The 22,220-nt window shown below is 39.1% G+C and overlaps 1 long non-coding RNA gene across 2 annotated transcripts in view; it reads left to right on the forward strand.

Annotated features, from left to right (window-relative positions):
- Positions 1 to 200: 200 nt before the first annotated feature.
- Positions 201 to 22,220, forward strand: part of LOC112818520 (uncharacterized) — a 38,892-nt gene continuing 16,872 nt past the window's right edge. For both annotated transcript variants that reach the window (XR_012380143.1, XR_003206605.2), the window contains exons 1-2: positions 201 to 241; positions 3,366 to 3,484. This is a non-coding gene — a long non-coding RNA (uncharacterized lncRNA). The remainder of the gene's footprint in view (positions 242 to 3,365; positions 3,485 to 22,220) is intronic.

Consider the following 22,220-nt stretch of genomic DNA (forward strand, 5'->3'; position numbering starts at 1 on the left):
TGGTCCTGAACTACATGTTGTTCCTGTGGGAAGAGGAGATGTAGTTATGGATGTGGCACAGAGTACAAACCCAGGAAGGTCTGACAGAACTAGATATGGTCCAAAGGAAAGGATACAGGGAGTAGATGGCTTAAACAGCACAATCCAATAGAATTTTCCATAATGGTAATAATGTTCTAATTCTGCATTGTTCAATGTAGTAGCCATTAACTACATGTGGCCACTGGGCACTTGAAACATGGTGAGTAATCAATTTTTTATTTCATTCAATTTTAACTAGCTTAAATTGAAATAGTCACATGTGTACCATATTGGACAGCACAGATTAGGTCATCAGCACTAAGCTGTTTCTTGAAAATGCAAATCTGGGGGCACCACACGAGATGTTCAGGGTCACGATCTCTGGGATGAGTCCAAGGATGTGCACTTTTAACCACAAAATTCCTGTGGTCACTGACATTCAAGACCCGCTATCTTACAGGGTCAGCCTTCTGAAACCTTTCCCCTAAACCCACTATTGCCTGCCACTTTCACTTCAGTTCTTGAGCTTGCCCTGACTTAGAAAATTTAAAAGCCTTAACCTCACTCTCAGCCCTGCCTTTATACTTGGGACCCAGTGGCTCAGGATGGTTGTTGAGTTTCCACATCCTCCCTCTTCATCCCAAGATTCATTAAGGGCCAGCATTAAGGGCACTCATGACACAGAAACTCTAAGCTCCTGTCTAACCCTGCCCTAAGTCACAATACTCCCAAATTCATATGCTATTTGCCCTCCCTACTCATGTATTTTTTTCTAGTTCAAAGAAACAGGCATTTGCCTTGGTTTCTGCCTCCTTTAGCCCCCTGTCCTTTCCCTAATTCCTTCTACTTGTAGGGATGGTGCCTTCCTGGTTCCCACCAGCCTGTCTCAGATGAACCCTCATCTCCACAATCTCCATCCACAGTCAGGATGTACGGAGAGCTCTAGTGGGACACTGACTACTACCCTTCTGACTTTCAAGTTAAACTCACTTAGAATGGACCTCTAGGTTCTGATGAATGACCAATTCACCCATAGTGTGATATATTTTTGAAACACTGCTGATTCTCTGTAGCTAAATCCATTTCTCCAAGCCTCACATATTGATCACATTACCTAGATTCCAGCATGCTACACTTCTGAGCCCACCTTAATTAAATATTTTTAGTTTAATAATGGAAGTCAGAGATAAAACTAAATATTTTCAGAACTGTGAATTCAATATCTACTAAAGTTTTCATACCTTATCCCCACCGTCACCACCACTCATATACACACATATACACAACACAGAATGTACACTGATATATCAGTTAAAAAAAATAATCTCCTATGGATTGCCACATTTGACTGACAGAATGTGTAGACTGTTACACAAATCATCCCACACAGCTGTTGGATAGGTCCCTCTCTCATTGACCTTGGGCTTGGTCATGTGACTTGCTTTGACCAGAAAGACATTTAGCAAATACAAGAGGAGCAGAGACTTGGTAAGCACTTGCACACAGAGATATGCCTTCTTGGAATTACTGCCATTGGCACGTAGGAGACGTGTCTCTGCTGCTGAAGCAGCCAGACAGAGAACTGAGGCACTCTGCTGATGGTCCTGGCTGACCTCCAGGTGAGGGTGAGGCTATGTTGGCTCATCCAGCTCCAGTCAAAGCCCCAGATCACAGTATACGCATGAGCAACCCCAGAAAACCAACAGAAGAACAGCCAGGTATAAAGTGAACCTAGACCAAACTGTGAGCAAATAAATGATCATGTTTAAAGCCATCAAGTTTTGAGATAGTTACGTAGCAACAGATAACTGAAACACAGAAAGACCCTAAGAGATATTACCATCATTGCTATTTTATAAATTAGGAATGTGAAGTTCAGAGAGATTAGATAATTTATCCAAGATCTTAGAGCTAGAAAGCAGCAGAAGAGGATCTCCAACTTTAGTCTGTCCCCAAGTTCAGCACCTCTCCACAACACTAGGCTGCATCTATACAACCACCATTCAATTAGTAAGGGGTCCTCAACAACCCCAGTCCTCCCCAGACCCCATTTGCTGACCTAGTCACCCACCTCCAGCATCCCTTTATTGAGGATAAGTGTCCTTTGGCTCCCTCTTGGCCTGCTGGTGACCTCCTCTTGTTACTTTCATTCTGCAAAAACTTAGGCCAGGAATTATTTTAAGGGAACGGCTTGAATACAGCTAATGGAAGCCTTAAAAGGTGAGATCTACCTTATGTGCAAAATGAATATTCTGGTCTGCAGTCCTGATATAGGTAATCATAATGGAGAAAAAGAGAAACAAACTTATCTGGTCTGGAGGAAAGCCATAAGAATTATTTAAGGATTATAAGAAATTCATTAGTGAAAAATAGATTTTGGCATCAAAGTTCTTATTCATAGAGAGCACTATAGTTATATTAAGTCTTTAATGCAAAACTGAAGAATGAAATGGATTTAAATGCCAAAATTGTGAAAATGTGCCACAAAACTGAATAAAAATTTTAAATGGAAATCTTAAAGTAAGGCCATGACAAATGTATTTTTTAAGATTGCATTTATTTATTTATCTATTTATTTAAGATTTTATTTATTTATTTGACAGAGAGAGAGCACAAGGAGGGGGAGCAGCAGAGGGAGAAGGAGAAGCAGGCTCTCCACTGAGCAGGGAGCCCGATGTGGGGCTCAATCCCAGGACCCTGGGATCATGGCCCGAGCCAAAGGCAGACACACTGAGCCACCGAGGTGCCCCATGACAAATGTATTATGAAGAAAAAACTCACCACTCGAGAAGTTTGTACAGGAATTACCAAAACAATAAGGAGATGTAAATAGGCGTATTCATTTCTTCTGAAAATTCTTAAGGAACTTCATCATGCCCCTAAGACTAATTCATGGATTTAGTTCCAGGTGAAGCAAATTTTTTGAAAGAAGTCCCTGCTTCTTGGCTAGAGATATGCTTACTTTGCTATTATCAATAGACAAGTGAACCAGTCTTCTGAGTTTTTGGCTTGGGAGCCCAAAACGTAATTTTAAAGTGAAAATTTTCATATCTGAATGTCATTTTGCCCATAGTGATAGAACAGTAAGAAAGCATCTGGCATAAATTAAGTGAACCAATTTCCAAATCATGTGAAGAATAACTTTTAGTGTGAGGATGTGAGGTCATTATGAAAACTGGCTTGCCCACAGGGTTCAAAAGACAGTGTGGATAAAACATGTGAGCTCATAAACAAGCTTTCTGAGGATGAATTCATTTTCCTGCAGCCCTCTGTCCACACAACAGAGCGAGCAATTGCACAGGTGTGTCAAGCAGCCTGTATAACCCAGCTTGTGTTTGTTCCAGGAGAGCTCATGTGCCCACATCATTTCACTCAAAGAAGGAAAGCAGAGTGGGCTAGTGAGGAAGCACCACTGCCTTTAACCCAACATTTAACCTCTTGGTGGCTCATTGTTCTGTAAAAGGTAGGTAGTAAAACGCATGCTTCCTATTTCACAGAGTTGCAAGCATAAAAAGTGTAAACATGCTTTGGAGAAGTTCAAAGTGCCGTGTAGATACAAAGGGCTCTATATCTGGTGAAGAGTATAAAAAGGCAGCGATCCCACCAGCCAGCCATGAGGCTGCTGGTGATGCCTCACGTGAAAGCAGAGGCATCTGAAAACACAAAAGACCTAACAGGGAGCAGAAATAAAGATATGCTGCTCGAACAAAAAAAAAAATGATCACGCTTATTCTGGATCCTCACATAAGAAAATAATATTTTGAAAAATTGTCATGTTAAATTTAAGCTACCCTTCGGTGACTCCAAGCTATGCAATTTGCATTTAGCACACGCTTAATTATATCCTAGAAGAATTCCTCTAATTCTCATTCATGACAATAATCCTGCAAAATTTAACTTGGATCCACTTACAAAGACTTATGCACAAGGTCAATGATAATAACTCAATCATTTCTTTCTTTCCACCTACTTTCTGAATAATGATTCCCTTTCTTCCACACGGTGCAAGGGTTCCAAATCCTGTTTGCATACAAACCACACATTTTTCCTATACCACCTTATCTCCATTCATAATTTCACATGCACTAACACTGAAAGAAGAGTGCTCTGTGTTCAAGCCAGTCCATTTCATTCCATTAAATAGACATTTTTTATTATACTACATCTGGTGCTTTTCTTGTACCTACACCACATGTATTTGACACTGTTTTTGTCATTTAGAGGGGAAAACACTTAGGAATAAGTCCCCGCATCCAAGAAGAGTACTCTAAGAGAGAGGGTAAGAAAAAATCAAGACAATAATACAAGCCAGAATAGAAGAGCTTTAGAGAGGTTTAAAAGGCTCTCGGTGGTAAAGAAAGAGATCACATCTTGTCTTGTCAGGATGAGGTTTCAGAAGGATGCTTTCTAAATAACCCTCAAAGCAGAAATAGAGATAGAAAAGAAAAGATGCCTTATTGGCCAAAAACCATGTTATTTGCAAAAATAATCAAAGCATGGGTGGGAAGAAGAGGAAGGACAAATGCTGGCTTTGAGGGAGCAAAGCAAAGAGCACAGCCTGGGTCTACTGGTGGTGAAATCTGGTGGATGAGGGCACCAGTCTCTACAAAGGGAGGAGTGGAAAGATGAAGCCAATGAGCTCTTCTTATTCTGAAGAGCTTTAATTGCCAGGCCAGCATGCAAGATATGAGAGGGTCTTTGAAGAGAGGAAGGCAGGAAAATACAATATTTCACTGCCACAAAACCCTAGCTCTTTCTATTACATAATCATTAACACAAATAATGGATAAAATGATAAAAAAACAAGGGGCTGGAAAAAACAAGGAGCATGGTTCATTCAGTTTGGCAAATGCCCCCAAGCCAAAAGTGGCTTCTCATTTTCTCTGATTACCTCTCTGGGTTCCTAGTTTCAGTGAGTTCCCCTTACTCAATATCCAGATAATTGATGTATTAAAAATATTTTTATTGTATCTTGATTTCTTTTTTATTTATTTATTTGACAGAAAGAGATCAAATACTGCTTTACTATTTTATGTGTGTATTTATAATACATACATAATAATTTATAATTTATAATATTATTGCTGGCTATACTTGTAATTAGCTTTCTATAAAAAAGCATTGTCATGTTTTATTTTGTGGTCATGAAATGCTATCCAGTTATTCAGTATTAGGAAAGTTTCCCCCAGTATAATACCAAAGTGATACCTGGGCTTTATTTCCAGCAGTATGGTTAACAAAGTACCCTGCTTGACCTTCCTGCAGAAATCAAAATACAAGGGGTGCCTGGGTGGCTCAGCCATTAAACGTATGCCTTCAGCTCAGGTCATAATCCCAGGGTCCTGGGATTGAGTCCTGTGTTGGGCTCTCTGCTTGGCGGGGAGCCTGCTTCTCCCTCTCCCTCTGCCTGCAGCTCCCCCTGCCTGTGCTCTCTGTCAAATAAATAAATAAAATCTTTAAAAAATAAATAAAAAAGAAATCAAGATACAATAAAAATATTTTTAATACATCAATTATCTGGATATTGAGTAAGGGGAACTCAGTGAAACTAGGAACCCAGAGAGGTAATCAGAGAAAATGAGAAGCCACTTTTGGCTTGGGGGCATTTGCCAAACTGAATGAACATGCTCCTTGTTTTTTCCAGCCCCATAAAGCCACAGAATAAAGGCCACAAAGCCCAGGATTCACCCGATGTGAGGGGTTTGTTTGTTTGTTTGTTTGTTTGTTTGTTTGTTATTTTCTTGGAGGACCGGAGGTTTATTTAACACCAGCGGGCTCAGAGGAGAGCGGTCTCCAAAGGTCTGAGCCTAACGTGAGGGGTTTAATAGGAGATCCCCTTTCATGAAACTTAGCTCCAGTGTAAGAGTGAACTGGAAAATAATTCTGGCATTCACAGAACTGAAAACAAAATTACCTATCCAGAAATGTAGTCTCAGAGAGGGTGGGACTCTTCCCTAAAATTTCTTAACCACAGTCAGTCTTCATGTAGTTTTAAAGGCCAAATTCACACTACCTAGGATGTCCAATAAATCACAAGCTAAAAAAGTCAGTTTAGAGTTGTCCTGGGCTGTTAGCTCCTCCAGGTTCCTGGCAGGAACAAATTCAAAATCCATTCTGCAGAATTAGATTTATCACAGTTTCAAAGAATTCATGCAAATAAGTTCCCAGAAACATGAGGTCATGGTGTAAAACAACAAAAAACACCCCCCCAAAATACACATAAACACAGGAAAAAAGTACCATGAGCAAAAGCCAACAGAACAGACTGAAAAAAGGTCTAAAAGGCTTTATATCTAAATAAATTTAAGGATGGCTTAAAATAGGAAGAAAAAGAAAGACGCCATAGAAATGATGCAGATATTTATTTTTTTTAAAGATTTTATTTATTTATTTGAGAGAGAGAGAATGAGAGATAGAGAGCACGAGAGGGAAGAGGGTCAGAGGGTCAGAGGGAGAAACAGACTCCCTGCCGAGGAGGGAGCCCGATGTGGGACTCGATCCCGGGACTCCAGGATCATGACCTGAGCCGAAGGCAGTCGCTTAACCAACTGAGCCAGCCAGGCGCCCTGATGCAGATATTTAAATAAAAAATATATGCATAGTACTCAGTTTGGCAGCATATATACTAAAATACAAATTCTAGAACTAAAAAAAAAAAAAACAATTTTCTTAACTTAATAGACTAACAACGTTGAAGTGTGAAACAGGAAGGTAGAAACAATCATCCAGAAGGCAACATAGAGAGATCAAGACAGAAATTACAAAAAAGAAACCAAAAGATATGTCAAACCAGAGCTCTAGAGGGACAAGAAAGAAAAAGAATAGGAAAAAAGAATATTTGGATTGATGATTAAGAACTTTTCGCAAATAATGGGATATCTCTCCCCAAGCTGAAGAAACCTAATGAATCCCAAACTTGATAATTTAAAAAAAAAAAAAAAATCCATGCTTAGAGATTTATCTGAATCTCTGCACTCCCAAGACTGGGTCAGTTTTGAGCTTTAGGTATGATCTCATCTGTTAAAATAATAAACAGAGAGCAACCTTGAAAATTCCCCATGCAGACAAAACCAGTTTTAGTCATACAAAGTTTAATTCAGCTTTTTTTGCAAGACTAATTTGACCTGGGTCATTTCTTGCTTATGCCTCTGAAAATCATAAGCAAGACTTAAATTCTTTCCCAAGGTTGATATTAGTTACCACTGACCAGTTCCCTATCATTTAAGAGAATTCTTATATTAAAACCAATCATTGTGAAGAATAAACAGTCAGTGCTTTCTCACTACATAAGCTGCTTTCTAACAATATACTCCTGAGCCTCGTTCCATGTTTTCGTTTGGGTGTTCTCAGTTTGCAAACTGCCTTATTGGTGTGTGCACAATAAACGTTTACTAATCTCTACTTCAGTGATCGATTGGTTTTACCTTGGCTATTTCTGAACTTTTTTGTTTTTTTAAGATTTTATTTTTAAGTAATCTCTACACCCAACGTCCAGCTCGAACTTACAACCCCGAGATCAAGAGTCCCAAGCCTTACCTACTGAGCCAGCCAGGAGCCCCTGAACTTTTGACACCTCTCTGGCAGTCCCTTTTTCCAACAAAAAAGTCTTTACTTCAAGAAGAGGCGAGCAGGCTCAGTGGCAAGAGAGTCTGGTTCATAGCAACATCTACTTAGTATATTTTAAAATATCTTGCCACATAAAGCCAAAGAAATACCCACCAAATTCCAGTCACTGAGGGTTGTCCTGAATGCTCTTTAGGTTCTCCAAAAAGAAGCTTGTTTTGTGTCACATTATTTTTCTCCCCTTTTTGTGGGCCAGATTCAATTTGTCACTACTTGGATATTGAACACTTTCTGCAAATTAAAGAGAAAGTCACCTTAGGCAACTCTCAAATACAGGCTTATTGGAAACTTGATGATACTGTAAATCATTACAGAGCTTAGGTTCTGTACCACTGCCCTCACTGATCAAATAGAGGGCACTGCTTTGAAGACAGCAAGGACCCCTGGGACTGGCCTGATGCTTTTTGCCTTCAGCTTCTAAAGTTTATCACATTACTAATGTTTGAGCTTCTGGATTCTGCTGGCTAGTTTAATCATCTTGAGGTACAATAATACCATTAATAGTGTTAGAAATGATTTATCCTTCTTTGTACTATTTCCTTCTGCTTGATTCATTCATTTTATTTATAATTTTGCAATTATAAGTTTTCTTCCCATAATCTTTCTCTCTCTGGCCGTTCAAAGCAAAGACCACACTATCCTCTCTCTTTTATGATAATCTATTGCTATGTAAATAGAGTTTTCAAACGGATTAAATGATCCAAGAGTAATAAAGAAAAAAGAAGTACTTTCTAAGAGAAAATTTGTGTTCAAATACAATCCCTTTAAGCTGTTACAAAAACATTACACAATTATTAATTGAGCCCTATATATCTAGCAAGGTGCTAGGTCCTAAGCAATTCAGAGAAACATAAAATCCATAAAATTGTGTTCCAGCCAAGGAAATAAGACACGTAACACACTGTACAAGCAATGTGGTACTGTATATAATTCAGATGTGTAAAAAATAAAAAGTTTGGGATCATAAAATCAGTAAAAACAAAAAATTAGAGTAGACTAATAAATAAAGGCAGATGGGCTTGATATGGCTGAGCCATTGGAACAAGGCTTTAAAGCCAAAATCAGGAATTTTAATTTCATGATTAGAAGTTATATTTAGAAAGAAAGTGTAATGTGATCAACATGCTGCCCAAGGAAGATGATTTCATTTATTCATTCAGTGAACATTTTCTGAAGGTCTAATTGACATTGGTCCTGGACTAAGCATGAGGGCAGGGGTAAATAAAAATACTGAGACAATGTATCTTGGATCAGATTCCCTAGAAGCAGAGCCTGAGACCAGGATTTGGGTGCACATGATGTATGAAGGGAGCGCTCTAAGGAGAGAGAGAATAAAAGAAAGAATAGAGCTGGGGGAGGAACTAAAACTAAGATATGTCAGCAGGAGTCTGGCTTCAGCTAGATCCCTTGGAAAACCCCCAGAATTGTTCCATCTTGAGAAAATGGTAAAAGCCTTAACTCCCCTATCAGGCAGCAATTGCCTGGAGGCTCCCTGAGGGGTAGTGGTGAGTAATTTACCAAAGGAGTTAGGGGTCTAGTAAAGGGCAATTCTCCACACAAGTGGGCAGGAGTGAACTGTTAGTAGCCGGTGCTCACCGCAGTTGAGGGATGGAGGCACTAGCCTGCTACAGGGGGTCTGAGTGGGACACCAGCAATGTAAACAATGTCTTCAAATTAAGAGAAATGAATTTTGAATTTAGAATCCTATACCTGGCCCTCAAAGTACTCTGAAAGAATTGCTTGAGAACAATATTGTGGCAACAAGCTAAATGAGCTCAAGAAAGAGAAATGTGCAGGGGCGCCTGGGTGGCTCAGTCGTTAAAGCGTCTGCCTTCGGCTTGAGTCACTGTTCCCAGGGTCCTGGGATCGAGCCCCGCATCAAGCTCCCTGCTAGATGGAAAGCCTGCTTCTCCCTCTCCCACTCCCCCCGCTCATGTTCCTGCTCTCACTATCTCTCTCTCTGTCAAATAAATAAAATAAAATCTTAGAAAGAGAAATACATGGTATACATGAAAAAATGATAAACAAATATGTAAAATTTCTAGTTAATTCTAATCATTGCTAATGCAGAAGCAAGAAAAAATTGGAAGTAGAATTCCAGATGATTACCATATGGCAGATGGTGGTATAGGATGGGGAGGAGAAAAATGAAAGCATCCTAAGGTGAGTAGCTGTGTAGAGGAAAAAAATAAATACAGATTAACTCTGGGCTTGCACCCTCCAAGTATGGTTGTTATGGGCTGAACTGTGTCCCTGCAAAATTCATATGTTGAAGCCCTAACCCTCAGTATTTCAGAATGTGATTATATTTGGAGATAGGGCCTTTAACGAGGTGATTAAGTTAAAATGAGACTGGTAGGGTGGGGCCTCATCCAATCTGATGTGGATGCACAGAGAGTGGCCAGGGATGGTGTACACAGAGGAAAGACCAAGTGAGGCCATCCACAAGCCAAGGAGAGAGGCCTCAGGGGAAACCAAGCCTGCCAGCACCTTGATCTTGGATTTCCAGCCTCCAGAACTAGGAGAAATTAAGTTGCTCTTGTTTAAGACACCCAGTCTGTGGTATTTTGTTAGGGCAGTGGTAGCAAACTAATACCAATGGTACTCACTGGCTACATGTGGTTGTGGAAATTTGCATGGATTTGCATTAACTAAAATTAATTAATTACATCAATTAAAATTAAAATTAAAACTTCAGTTCCTCAATTGCACAAGCCACATTTCAAGGACTCAACAGCCACATGCAGCTAGTGCCTACTCTGCAGTAATACAGGAAGCAGTCTTATCTGCAGAATATTGAGCATTTCCATCACCACATTAATTTCTATTAGGTAATGCTGCTCTAAAATTTGAAGGAAAATTTTAGGTTTAAATATATGGGCTAAAAACTTAAAGGAAAATGATTAGGAAAAGAGAAACAAAAACTAAATAAAGAAAAGGTAATAAACCCAGTAAAAACCTAAAAGGAAAAAAATCAAGAAATAAAGACAAATATAAGATAAACTAGTAGGACTATAATTAACCATATCTATAATCATAATAAACACAAATATGTTAGGTTCCGCCTTTAAAAGACAGAGATTTGCACATCGAGTAAAGGAAGGAGGAAGGAAGGAAGGAAAGGAAGGGAGGGAGAGAGGGAGGAAGGAGGGCGGGAAGGAAAGAAGGAAGGAGGGAAGGAAAGAAAAGGAATTACGAATAAAACTTTAAAATAGGAGTATGGAAAATACACAATTGGTAACAAAAAATAGCAAATGTAGCAATATTAATACTAAAAAAAATGGGATTCAAGATTAAAAAACAAAAATAGTAAATGAAACAAAAATATTTTATACTAAAAAAGATATAATCGATTATGAAGACAAATTCTTAGAAATAAAAGGTAAAATTAACAAATCCTCACATGGCTACATTCAGAAAGGAAACTTTCTACTCACAAATGGAAAATATACTATTGGACAGTAAGGAAATGTGACATATATCAGATCACGGGTAAAATTTCAATAAATTTCAAAAATAAAAAATCTTACAAGCCACATTAACTGACCTTATCACAACAAAAAGAGAACTTAACAACAACAACAAAAAAAAAACCAAAATATTTATCAACCGGGAAATATTTTAAATATCCTCCTAAATAATTCCTGCAAAAAAGAGGAAATAAAAATGTTATTTAGAAACACTATTTTATTTAGAAACACTATGTAGAAAGTAGCAACAATGAAAGCATGTATACAGTCAAGATTCTTTTTTTTTAAGACGTTATTTATTTGTCAGAGAGAGAGCACAAGCAGGGGGAGTGGCAGGCAGAGGGAAAAGCAGGCTCCCCGCCGAGCAGGGAGCATTTCCTGGGACTCGATCCTGGGACTCGATCCTGGGACTCGATCCTGGGACTCGATCCTGGGACTCGATCCTGGGACTCCGGGATCATGACTTGAGCCAAAGGCAGACACTTAACCAACTGAGCCACCCAGGCACCCCTCCAGTTAAGATTCTTATTTGGAAGCAAGAGAAACCAACTCTGGCTGACTTAGGCAGAAAATGACTTTAATTAAAGGACACCGGTTAGTTCACAGAAGCACTGGCTTAGCAGTAGGACTAAGCTGAGAGCTGCACAGTGAAGACAATGCCCACGAGTGTGCCACCAAACTAGTTTGCACAGGGCAATGCTCCTGCCACGCCAGGTGCCAGCAACCGCATCAGGCGCCGCTGCCGCTGCCAGCCCTAGACACAGAGACGGCCCCTGGCGGTCTTGTCACTGCTGTCCCAAGAACTTGGTCTTGCTGCAGATGCCAATGCTCTGACTTCTGTGCCATCGCTGTCAGTTCAAACACCAGGGTCGCATCCCTGTGTTTGGAGCCTAGATCGTGTGCCTGTGTCCAAGCTACAGGAAAGACCAACATTTTCTGCTTTTATAGAGAAGGTGCGCTTTGTCTCCCATAAAAGTTATCAACTCAAAAACAAAACAAGCCCAAAGAAAGTAGAAAAAAAAGCAACTAATGAAGACAATACAAATATTGACAAAATGGAAAAGAAAGATATGATAGACTTAATTTTTTAAAGACGAATGAGGGTAGACAAACTTATCATGCATGATTAAGGAAAGAGAGAAACATGTTTTAGGGTTAAAAAAAGAGGCATAACTATAGAAAGTTCTTATTTTTAAAATAATATTATATATAGGTTATTATCAACAAATTTTAAAACCTAGAGTAAGTGGATTTTTTTTAAATATATAAAATAATTGAGTCAAGAGAAGATAAAAAACACAAGGAGACCAACAACCACTGGAGAAAATTGTAATGTAATTTTAAAAATCTATCCCTGAGAAGGCATCAAGAAGATCTAGATGGTTTTACTAGTGAGTTCTAGAAAAAATTAAGGGAAAAAATGGTTTCTATTTTAGACAATTCCAGATTGATCATAGGAAAGGTAGAAAGTTTTCCCACTTTACTTTTCAAATGAAACATAACTTTGCACAACTAAATTTCATGCGAAATAAGACAGTTATTGACAATATTATTCAAAAATATGGGCACAAAAATCCTAAACCAAATATTAGTAAATTAAATATAGCAGTATATTAATACTATATATAATATACATATAAATTGACCAAATAAGGCTTGTTGTAGCAATGCAAGGATGAGTCAATGTTAGGAGATCTCACTGACAAAGGAGAAAATGGGATTTTCTCCATTTTGATAGACACAAAAATGCATTTCACAGAAGACTGTAGTCTTTTTGAAGTAAAAATCCTATTTTAGATTCAGAAAACCTTTAAGAGGTAGGAATAGAAAGAAACTTCCTTTTTCTAGACAGAAGTTAACCATCAGAACCATGCAAATTTTTGATGGTGAACTAGTAAAGGCACTGTAATTAAAGACAAGACCAAGAAAATGTATCAGAGTGCCTGGGTGGCTCAGTAGGTTGTCTGCCTTCAGCTTGGGTCATGATCCCAGGGTCCTGGGATCGAGTCCCGCATCAGGCTCCCTGCTTATTGGGGAGCCTGCTTCTCCCTCTCCTTCTGCTTCTCCCCCCTGCTCATGCTCATTCATTCTCTCTCTCCCTCTCCCTCACATACATACATACATACATACATACATACATAAAATATTTTAAAAAAAGAAAGAAAGAAAATGTATCAGATAAAAGTATCTGGGATGCAAGCAACAGAAACCAATTCTGACTAATTTAATCTAAAGGGAGCAAGGATTTATTGGAAAACTTGTAGAAAGTTCACAGCATCAACCAGAAGGCTGGAGAACCTAGCTCAGAAACTGACAGGAATTCTTTGGTCTCTGGAATCAATGAATTGCTGTTTTTCTTGCTCATTTTCATATGGTTCACTTTCTTCAAGAGCCAAAGTCCTAGGATGGTAAGTCTAATTGGCTAAACTTGGGTCATGGACCTGCCCATTGATGATGCAGGGGCACTGATGGGAAAGACCTAATGAAAAAAATATCCAAGGGCCCCTTCTACTTCCATAATGGGAAAGCAGGGTCCCAGGATTTACCATTCTTCCATGACTGCCCACAAATATACAAATAATTCATCAATTAATCAAGATGTGGTTAGGAGAAAGAGATGCTGGAAAACAAACAAAAATGCTACCACAACATCCTAGCCAGTGTAATAAAGACAAAAAAAGTTTTTAAGAAAATGGAAATAAGTGGAAAAGATCTCAAAGGAAGAAATTAAACACTCATTATTTGAAGATGATGTCACTGTCAAGCTAGAAAGTTCATTAGAACTTGCTGAAAAAATATTAATATATAAATAATAGATATTCAGAGCACCTGGATGGCTAAGTCAGTTAAATGTCTGACTCTTGATTTTGGCTCAGGTCATGATTTCAGGGCCATGAGATCAAGCTCGGCATGGGGCTCCATGCTCAGCGGGGAGTCTGTTTGAGATTTTCTCTCTCCCTCTCCCTCTGCCCCCCCCACTAAATAAATAAATAAATAAAATCTTTAAGGAAAAAACAGAAGTTCACTAAGGTGGCTAAGCACAAAATCAACACACAAAAAAATCAGTGAATTGCCTGCACTCCAACAATAACCAGTTAGAAAATGTAATGAAAAAAATATCCATTCACAAAAAATAATAAAATAAAAATAAGAAATAACAAGTTAAAAAATAAAAATAAAAATATCCACTTATAGAAATAACAAAAGCTGAAATATCCAGGAACATCCCTAATGAGAAATGCATAAAACTCATGTAAATAAAAATACACAATTTATCTGAAATATATCCTGAAGAAGACCTGAGTAAATGAAATATGCTATATTTCAGAATGAAAAAATTCAAAATTGTAAAACTCTCCAATTAATCCAAATATTCAATATAATCTCAATCAAGATCTAAGCATGGAGAAAGAAAAAAAAAAGATCCAAGCATGGTTCTTTATGGGATTTATAAGCTTGTTCTAAAGTTCACCTGGAAGAGAAAAATGTATGAGTATATTTGAAAAAGAACAACAAGGGAGCATTTACCATACCAGGTTTCAAAACATGAAGCTTTAATGATTAAAACATGTGGTATAGTCAACAGAGGACAAGAGGGAATCTAGAAGCAGCCACTTTCTGTTATCATAACGGCAGCATTTTACATAAAATGGCATTGGCGCAAATAGCTAACCATTTGGAAACAAAATTAGATCCCTACTTCCTGTGTTGCACAAAAATAAATTCCACATGGATTAAAGAGCTAAGTGTAAAAACAAAACTATAAAAGCATCCTAAGAAAATACAAGATCATTTTAATATAATCTTGGAGTGAAAAGTTTTTACCGGACCCAGAGGCCATATATTGACCATTTTATTATATAAAAAATTTTAAACTTTTATTTTTTTAAAGATTTTATTTATTCGTTTATTTGAGAGAGAGAGAGAGAGCATGAGAGGGGAGAGGGTCAGAGGGAGAAGCAGGCTCCCTGCTGAGCCGGGAGCCCGATATGGGACTCGATCCCAGGACCCTGGGATCATTACCTGAGCCGAAGGCAGTGGCTTAACCAACTGAGCCACCCAGGTGCCCAAAATTTTAAACTTTTAAATTATACAAGGTACTTTCCAAAAATAAGAAAAAGCCATAGAGCAGGAGAAAATATTTGTAAGAGCTCCCACAAATCAGTAAGAAAAAGACAACACAATTTAAAAATAGGCAAGAATAAAACAAGCATTTCACCAAAAGGTTTCACACTAAACTTGTGAAAAAATGACTAGGATTACTATTGATCCAAAGAATGCAAATAAAAGCAACAATTGGATACATTTTACAATCAGATTTGCAAATATTCAGTGTTACTGTAAGAGTGTTAGGAAACGGTCTTTATGGAAATATAAATTGGCCACAGCTCTTTGGAAGACAATTTGGCAGTATCCGTTGAAATTTTAGATGCATGTACTCTTTGACAAGCAATTCCACTTTTAAGTATCTGTCCAACAGAAATATGCTCTCAGTTATGACACAATGTATGTAGAAAGCTTTTTACAGCAGTATTATCTGTAATGGCCAAACTGAAGACAATCTAAATGCCCATTAGTAGAAGAAAGGGAAATTAAGCCTCTACTATGTAAAGTAATGGAGCAATTTAAAGAATTATGTGGATGTGTATATACTGAAATACAAAATGTGCTAAGACATTAAGAAAAAAACTCGAGTGAACAGTATGATCCCATCGATGTAAAAATCAAATCCCACAGTTTATGAACCTATATGTACACGTAAATGCATAGGACAAGGTCCAGAAAGACACACAGCACATTGTCCATGGTGATTATCTCTGGGGAAGAGAGTGGGAGTGGGGAAATGAGACTCATTTCTTACTCAACCTTTCTGCTTAAGATGTTTATAACAAAGGGGCACCTGGGTGGCTCAGTCAGTTAAGCACCCGACTCTTGGTTTTGGCTCAGGTCCTGATCTCATGGGTCATGAGCTCAAGCCCCAAGTGGGGCTCCCCGCTCAGGAGAAGTCTACTTGGATATTCTCCTCTTCCTCTGCCCCTTCACCCACTCACGTGGGCGCGCTCTCTCTCTCTCCCTCTCTCCAATAAATAAAATCTTTAAAAAAAAGATGTTTATAACAAAAATGTGCGAGTGCCTACTTGTACAATCTTATTGCAATTTTCAAAAACTGAAATATCATAGTGGTGGCAGAGTAGAGGAAAGATTAATAAGGAGCAAGATTAGAGAGAGCAAGACCAGTGAGGGGGACACCGTCAACAAGCAAGAAGGGACTGGCGCATGGTGGGCAGCTGTCCTTGGGATGAAGAGGACATAGAGGCAAGAGAGGGGGATGTGCAATCAGTGACTGCAGAGGCGTGGGCAGGAACAGGGAGCAATATTAAAACATATGCAAGTTTATGGGGCAACTTAGTAGAGGGAGGGTGTCACTTACTGAGGTGGAGAACCTGGGACAAGGAACAGGTGTGGAGAAAATCTAATGAGTGCAGTTTAGGCATATCTGGGGGTGCTCTGGAGCACTCAAGTGGAGATGCCCCTAGACATCTCCAGACACTAGGCTGGAGATATAGTCACAAGTGATCAGGGCTCATGTGGCGCCCACAACTGCAGGCTAGAGGAGACCTGCATACACCATGGCATACAGCTGGGAAAGGCAGCAACACAAGCAGAGAGACCGAGAAAACACTGACCATGAAGGGGTGACCAGAGGAAGAGGGAACCAGGAAGAAGACTGAGAAGGAATGACCACAGAGGTGGGAGGTAAGCCAAGGAAAGGGGGTGACTTAGAAGTTAAGTGAGGACAGAATTTGGAGAAGGGAGAAATGGTCAACAGGGCTTCCTATTACCAGGAGGAAAATCAAGAGCCAGAACATGTAGAGGTCACTGGTGAGGGACAAGGTCAGCTTCACCGAAGGAGAGAAATGGATGCCAGGTCACAGAGGCTTCTGAGGGGCACGGGTTGTGAAGAAGGGCCACAGCAGGTGGAAACTTCTTCTATAAGCATGGCGACTTTCTCATTTCCTAATATTCTACAGAGAACATGTGTTACTGTTATAATGAGCAAGGGAAACAAAGGGAATATTTTAAAGGATAATGTGTTTTAAAATAAAAACTTTAAATGACTATGACAAGAAGTAGATGTAAGATACACACAGAGGGGGCACCTGGGTGGCTCAGTTGGTTAGGCGACTGCCTTCGGCTCAGGTCGTGATCCTGGCGTCCCGGGATCGAGTCCCATATCGGGCTCCCTGCTCAGCAGGGAGTCTGCTTCTCCCTCTGACCCTCCCCCCTCTCATGTGCTCTCTCTTATCCTCTCTCTCTTTCAAATAAATAAATAAAATCTTTAAAAAAAAAAAAGATACACACAGAGGATACATGATCCAGGATGGAGGAAGATGTTTCTTAAAAGGTAGGAAACTGCATACTTACACAGACTATGGAAGAGAAAGAGTGAAGACCCAAGAGAGCAGAGAGACAATGAAGCAGGGCCACCAAGGACAGAAAGAGCTGAGCTCCTTATCAACAATAGGTAACCATCTCTGTTATTAAGGCAGAAGAGCAGGAAGAAGAACAGGGGCAGATGGATGTGTCTTTCTTGGTAGAGGAGGACGTTCAAGGTGTTTGGCCTGACAGCCTCACTGAAAAGTGAGGACTGGGCTAAGGACTGAAGGGAAATTTTATTTTATTTTTTTTTAAGATTTATTTATTTACTTTAGAGAGAGAGCACAAGCCAGCGGGGGGAGGGCAGAAGGAGAGAACCCTCAAGCAGACTCCCCACTGAGCACGGAGCCTGACATGGGGCTCCATCTCATGACCCTGAGATCATGACCTCAGCTGAAATCAAGAGTCAGTGTTTCAACTGACTGGACCACCCAGGCGCCCCTGAAGGGAAATTTTAAAATAGCTTCTGAAGACATCAGACACACTGAAAGCCTCTAGACAAAATAGAGCTGAAGCCGTCAAACATTTTTATTCTACATTAAGAAATACATTTCAGGGGCACCTGGATAGGCTCAGTCTGTTAAGCATCTACCTTTGGCTCAGGTCATGCGCCCAGGGTCCTGGGATCGAGCTGCCTGCATCTGGCTCCCTGCTCAGTGGGGAGTCGGCTTGTCTCTTTCCCTCTGCCTGCCCCTCCCCCAGCTTACACTCTCTCCTCCCTCTCAAATAAATAAAATCTTAAAAAAAAAAAGATTCTCTCCCTTTGCACCTCCCCGCCCCACTCTCTCTCTCTCCCAAGAAAGAAAGAAAGAAAGAAAGAAAGAAAGAAAGAAAGAAAGAAAGAAAGAAAGAAAGAAAGAAAGAAAGAAAGAGGAGAGGAGAGGATAGGAGAGGAAAGGAAAAAAGAAAGAAAGAAAAGAAAAAAATGCATTTTATATTATGGCCCAATACACACACACACACACACACACACACACACACATAACTAACACAAAAGATTCATGAAACAAAACTTACACTACCCTTCTGAGATGAATGCTTTCTACTCTATCCTATTTAGCCTAAAAAACAAACAAAAAACCCCACTAGATTGAGCTCATCAATGGGTTGTGACTCAGTTTGAAAAACACAACAACTCATGGTTAAGGACACCTAACCAAATGCAGTTGCACCTAATTTTGTCAGTCTTCCTGCTCCACTTACATGATAAGGGGGCAGAGAAGCTGAGGAGGATGTATTAGAATTATAAGGATTGGCAGAGTCTAGGATAATGGCAAGAGGAGCACGTAGAGACGGACACTGGGATGAATAAGAAAGACTGAGGAGTCAAATGAGAGCAAATAGCTGGGTCTAGGACCCGGAGGTCCCAGGGTAACTAAAGAGCCGGTGCAGTGACATCAGAGAGCAAAGGAACTCAGAACCAGTTCTTAGTTCTTAGATTTAAGTGTCAGAAGCAGTGATTCTGGGTGATGACAAGGCCCCAGTGTAACCCTCAGATTCAGGATGATTCATGGAAGTACACTGCAAGGATTGAGAAACTGGGGAGAGAAGACCATAAAGTTTTGGTTGTAGACATCTAGGCATACTGGGGGGGATGTCGCCTAGGTCAGCTGGTAGAGAACATAAAAAGCTCAAGACAAATATAAGAAATGTCTTGGATCAGCACTGTCCAGAGAATTTTGTCCTGTGACAGAAATGTTTGATATCTGCTCTATCCAGTTCGGTAGGCACTAGCCACATGTAGCTCCTGAACACTGGAAATGTGGCTAGTCTCACTGCCAAACTGAAATTTTAATTCTATTCATTTTAATTCATACAAATTCAAATAGCCACATATACTTAGTGGCTACAGTAGTCGGCAGTACCGTTCTAGATGAAGAACTATCAGGAAGACATACAGTCAGTTAAAAGCACCACAATGGGATGATTCCAAAGCACTGAGAATCTGTTGATATCATCTACTTTGATGGGGAAAAAAGGCAATGTAATCTGTTTATTTTACTTAACAGAATGTTACACACACAGAAATATACTTTAGAGATTCAGAATCCTTGGTCAGCAGAGATAATAAGGTATTAGGGCAAGAGGTGTAGAAATGCAACTTATCCATATAAGCTGGTACATAAATCAATGAGCGGATAAGTTTCTCAAGATAGCAAAGGTGGTGGCAAACCAATAGGACTTCATGTGACTGCAATCATGTACTTGGGGGAGTTTGCAAATTAGTGATGTCGGAAAGAGGTTGAAGGGGCACTGTAGGACTTCATAAGGAATATAAGAAGAAATTATAAAATACTTCAATGACTCTGAAAGATATATTTGCATGTTTATAGCTCTTCCTGTTAAATGTTTCCACTTATTTCCATATGGTTTGTGTTTCTCCCTTTAACTCTAAGAAATTCAATTATCATTGAAAGCTATCCCAGGTTTTGAGTCAAACATTATCTCAGCCTGAATCTAGCCATAACTCACCAGGCAACTGCTTCCCAAGTGTAGGAATCTCAAATACAATGAAGCATCGTACCCACTGTATTCTATATTGTGGCTATTTTTGGCTTATGACTCTTCCATATAAAATTTATAATCAGTTTTTCCAAGTCCCACCAAAAAAGAAAAAATCCCTATTGAGATTTCGATGGGAATTGCATTGAATTTATAAATTAATTTGGAAAGAATCAATGGTCCAAGATATAGAATCTTCTACTATATCAACATAGGATATCTCTCCATTTATTTGGGTCTTCTTTAATTTCTTTCAATAAAGTTTTATAATTTATTTCATGAAGACTATGTACATCTTTTGGTAGATTTATTCATAAGTACCATTTTTTGTTGCTGTTATAAAGGGGATATTCTTTCTCCTGTTACATTTTCTATTTGTTGATGGCAAATAGCTTACAGAGCAACATTATATCCAACCACCTTCTTAATTCTTTAAGAAGCCTATAGATTCTTTTAACTTTGTAGGTAGAGAACCATACTATCTGCAAATAATGACCTATTTGCTTCTTAATTATTTCTTGCCTTACTAGAAATCCAATAAAATGTTAATGAAAACTGACAACAGTTGGTGCCCTTGCCTTTTCTAGATCTTAAAAAGAATGCTTCCAATATTTTATCATTAAGAATAATGTTCACAGTTTCCAAGATTTCATCATTAAGAAAAATGTTCACTGTAGGGTACTGTTTGTTTAATACCCTTTATCTCGTTAAGGGAATATCCTCCAACATTTGGCTTCATGAGATTTTTTTAAAAATCATAAATAGATCTTGAATTTGTCAAAATAATTTCTGCATCTATTGGATTGATTTTTTTCTCATTTAATCTCTTGAAATAACAAATGACATTTACAAATATCTGAATGTTAAACTACCCTTGTATTCCTAGAGGAAGCCCAGTATCTTCACAATGCATTATCTTTTTTATATACTGCTGGATTTTGGCTTGTTAATATTTAATCTAGAATTTTTGCACCAATGTTCAGGAATGAGACTGGCCAGTAATTTACCTTTTTATACTGTTCTTGACAAATTTGGGTGTTAGGTTTATACAAGTTTCACAGAATGAGTAGGGAAGTATTGTCTCTTTTGCTATATTCTAGAAGCATTAGTATAAGACTGAAATAACTTATTCATTAAAGTTTGGTAAAAATATCTGGGCCTGGTATTTTTTCCTAAATCTTATTTAGATTACTTTTTCTGGTTTTTTTCTTCTCTGACGAGTTTGAAATTATAGAACCTATTTCTACTCTTTCAGTAGTTACCTTTATAATTTTAAAATTTCATTCTTATTTTAATCAAAGATACATGTGGACATAGCTTAGAGTCAAATAGGTTTTTTTCTGTCTTGGTTTTTAAAGATTTTATCCATTTATTTGAGAAGAGAGAAAGAGAGCACCTGCATGCACGCCTGCACATGAACAGGGGAGGGGCAGAGGGAGAGGGAGAAGCAGAGTCCCCGTTGAGCAGGGAGCCTGATGTGGGGCTCGATCCCAGGACCCTGGGATCATGACCCAAGCTGAAGGCAGACGCTTAATGACTGAGCCACCCAGGTGCCCCAGAATCAAATAGTTTTTGAGTCAAATGCAGCTTCATACCCTAATCCCCAGAGGCAAGTACTTTTAATTTTTTATCTGATTCTTGGGCTGTGTCCATATCTTAGGCTATTGGTGTCCATATCTCTACATAACATGCTCATATTATTACTTCTTGATTTTTTTTGTTTCAGGCATTATCTATTACCTTCTCACTCAGGAAAATAAAGACTTAAATTACTTTCACACATACCCCCATCCTCTTCTAACCTACCACATACGCACAAATATCACTCTTCAATCCGTACAACACAGTTATTTGAATTTTAGATAGATGCTGCTGCTTTGCACACACATTCAGTGCCTACCCTCCAGTGTTTAAGCTTTAACTCTACTGCACCCCCAACCGTGCTGGTCCCTCGCTAGCCCAGAAGGCGTGAATCATCCTATCCGTTGGAGATCTCCAGGGTAGAAAGGCTGGGGGGCTGGCCGCTTCCTAGAACACCTTTCAGCCGCTCCTCCTTTTGTGGCCTCACCTTCCCCCCACTTCCAAGACATGCCTAATGACATCTGAACTATCAGAGGATTCCTCAACCAGTTGCTCCTCAGCTTTCTCCATCTGGATGCATATAAT

Source organism: Callorhinus ursinus, unplaced genomic scaffold (assembly GCF_003265705.2).
Source record: "Callorhinus ursinus isolate GAN/ISIS: 27379988/994484 unplaced genomic scaffold, GSC_fseal_2.0 scaffold12, whole genome shotgun sequence".
Taxonomy (NCBI): domain Eukaryota; kingdom Metazoa; phylum Chordata; class Mammalia; order Carnivora; family Otariidae; genus Callorhinus; species Callorhinus ursinus.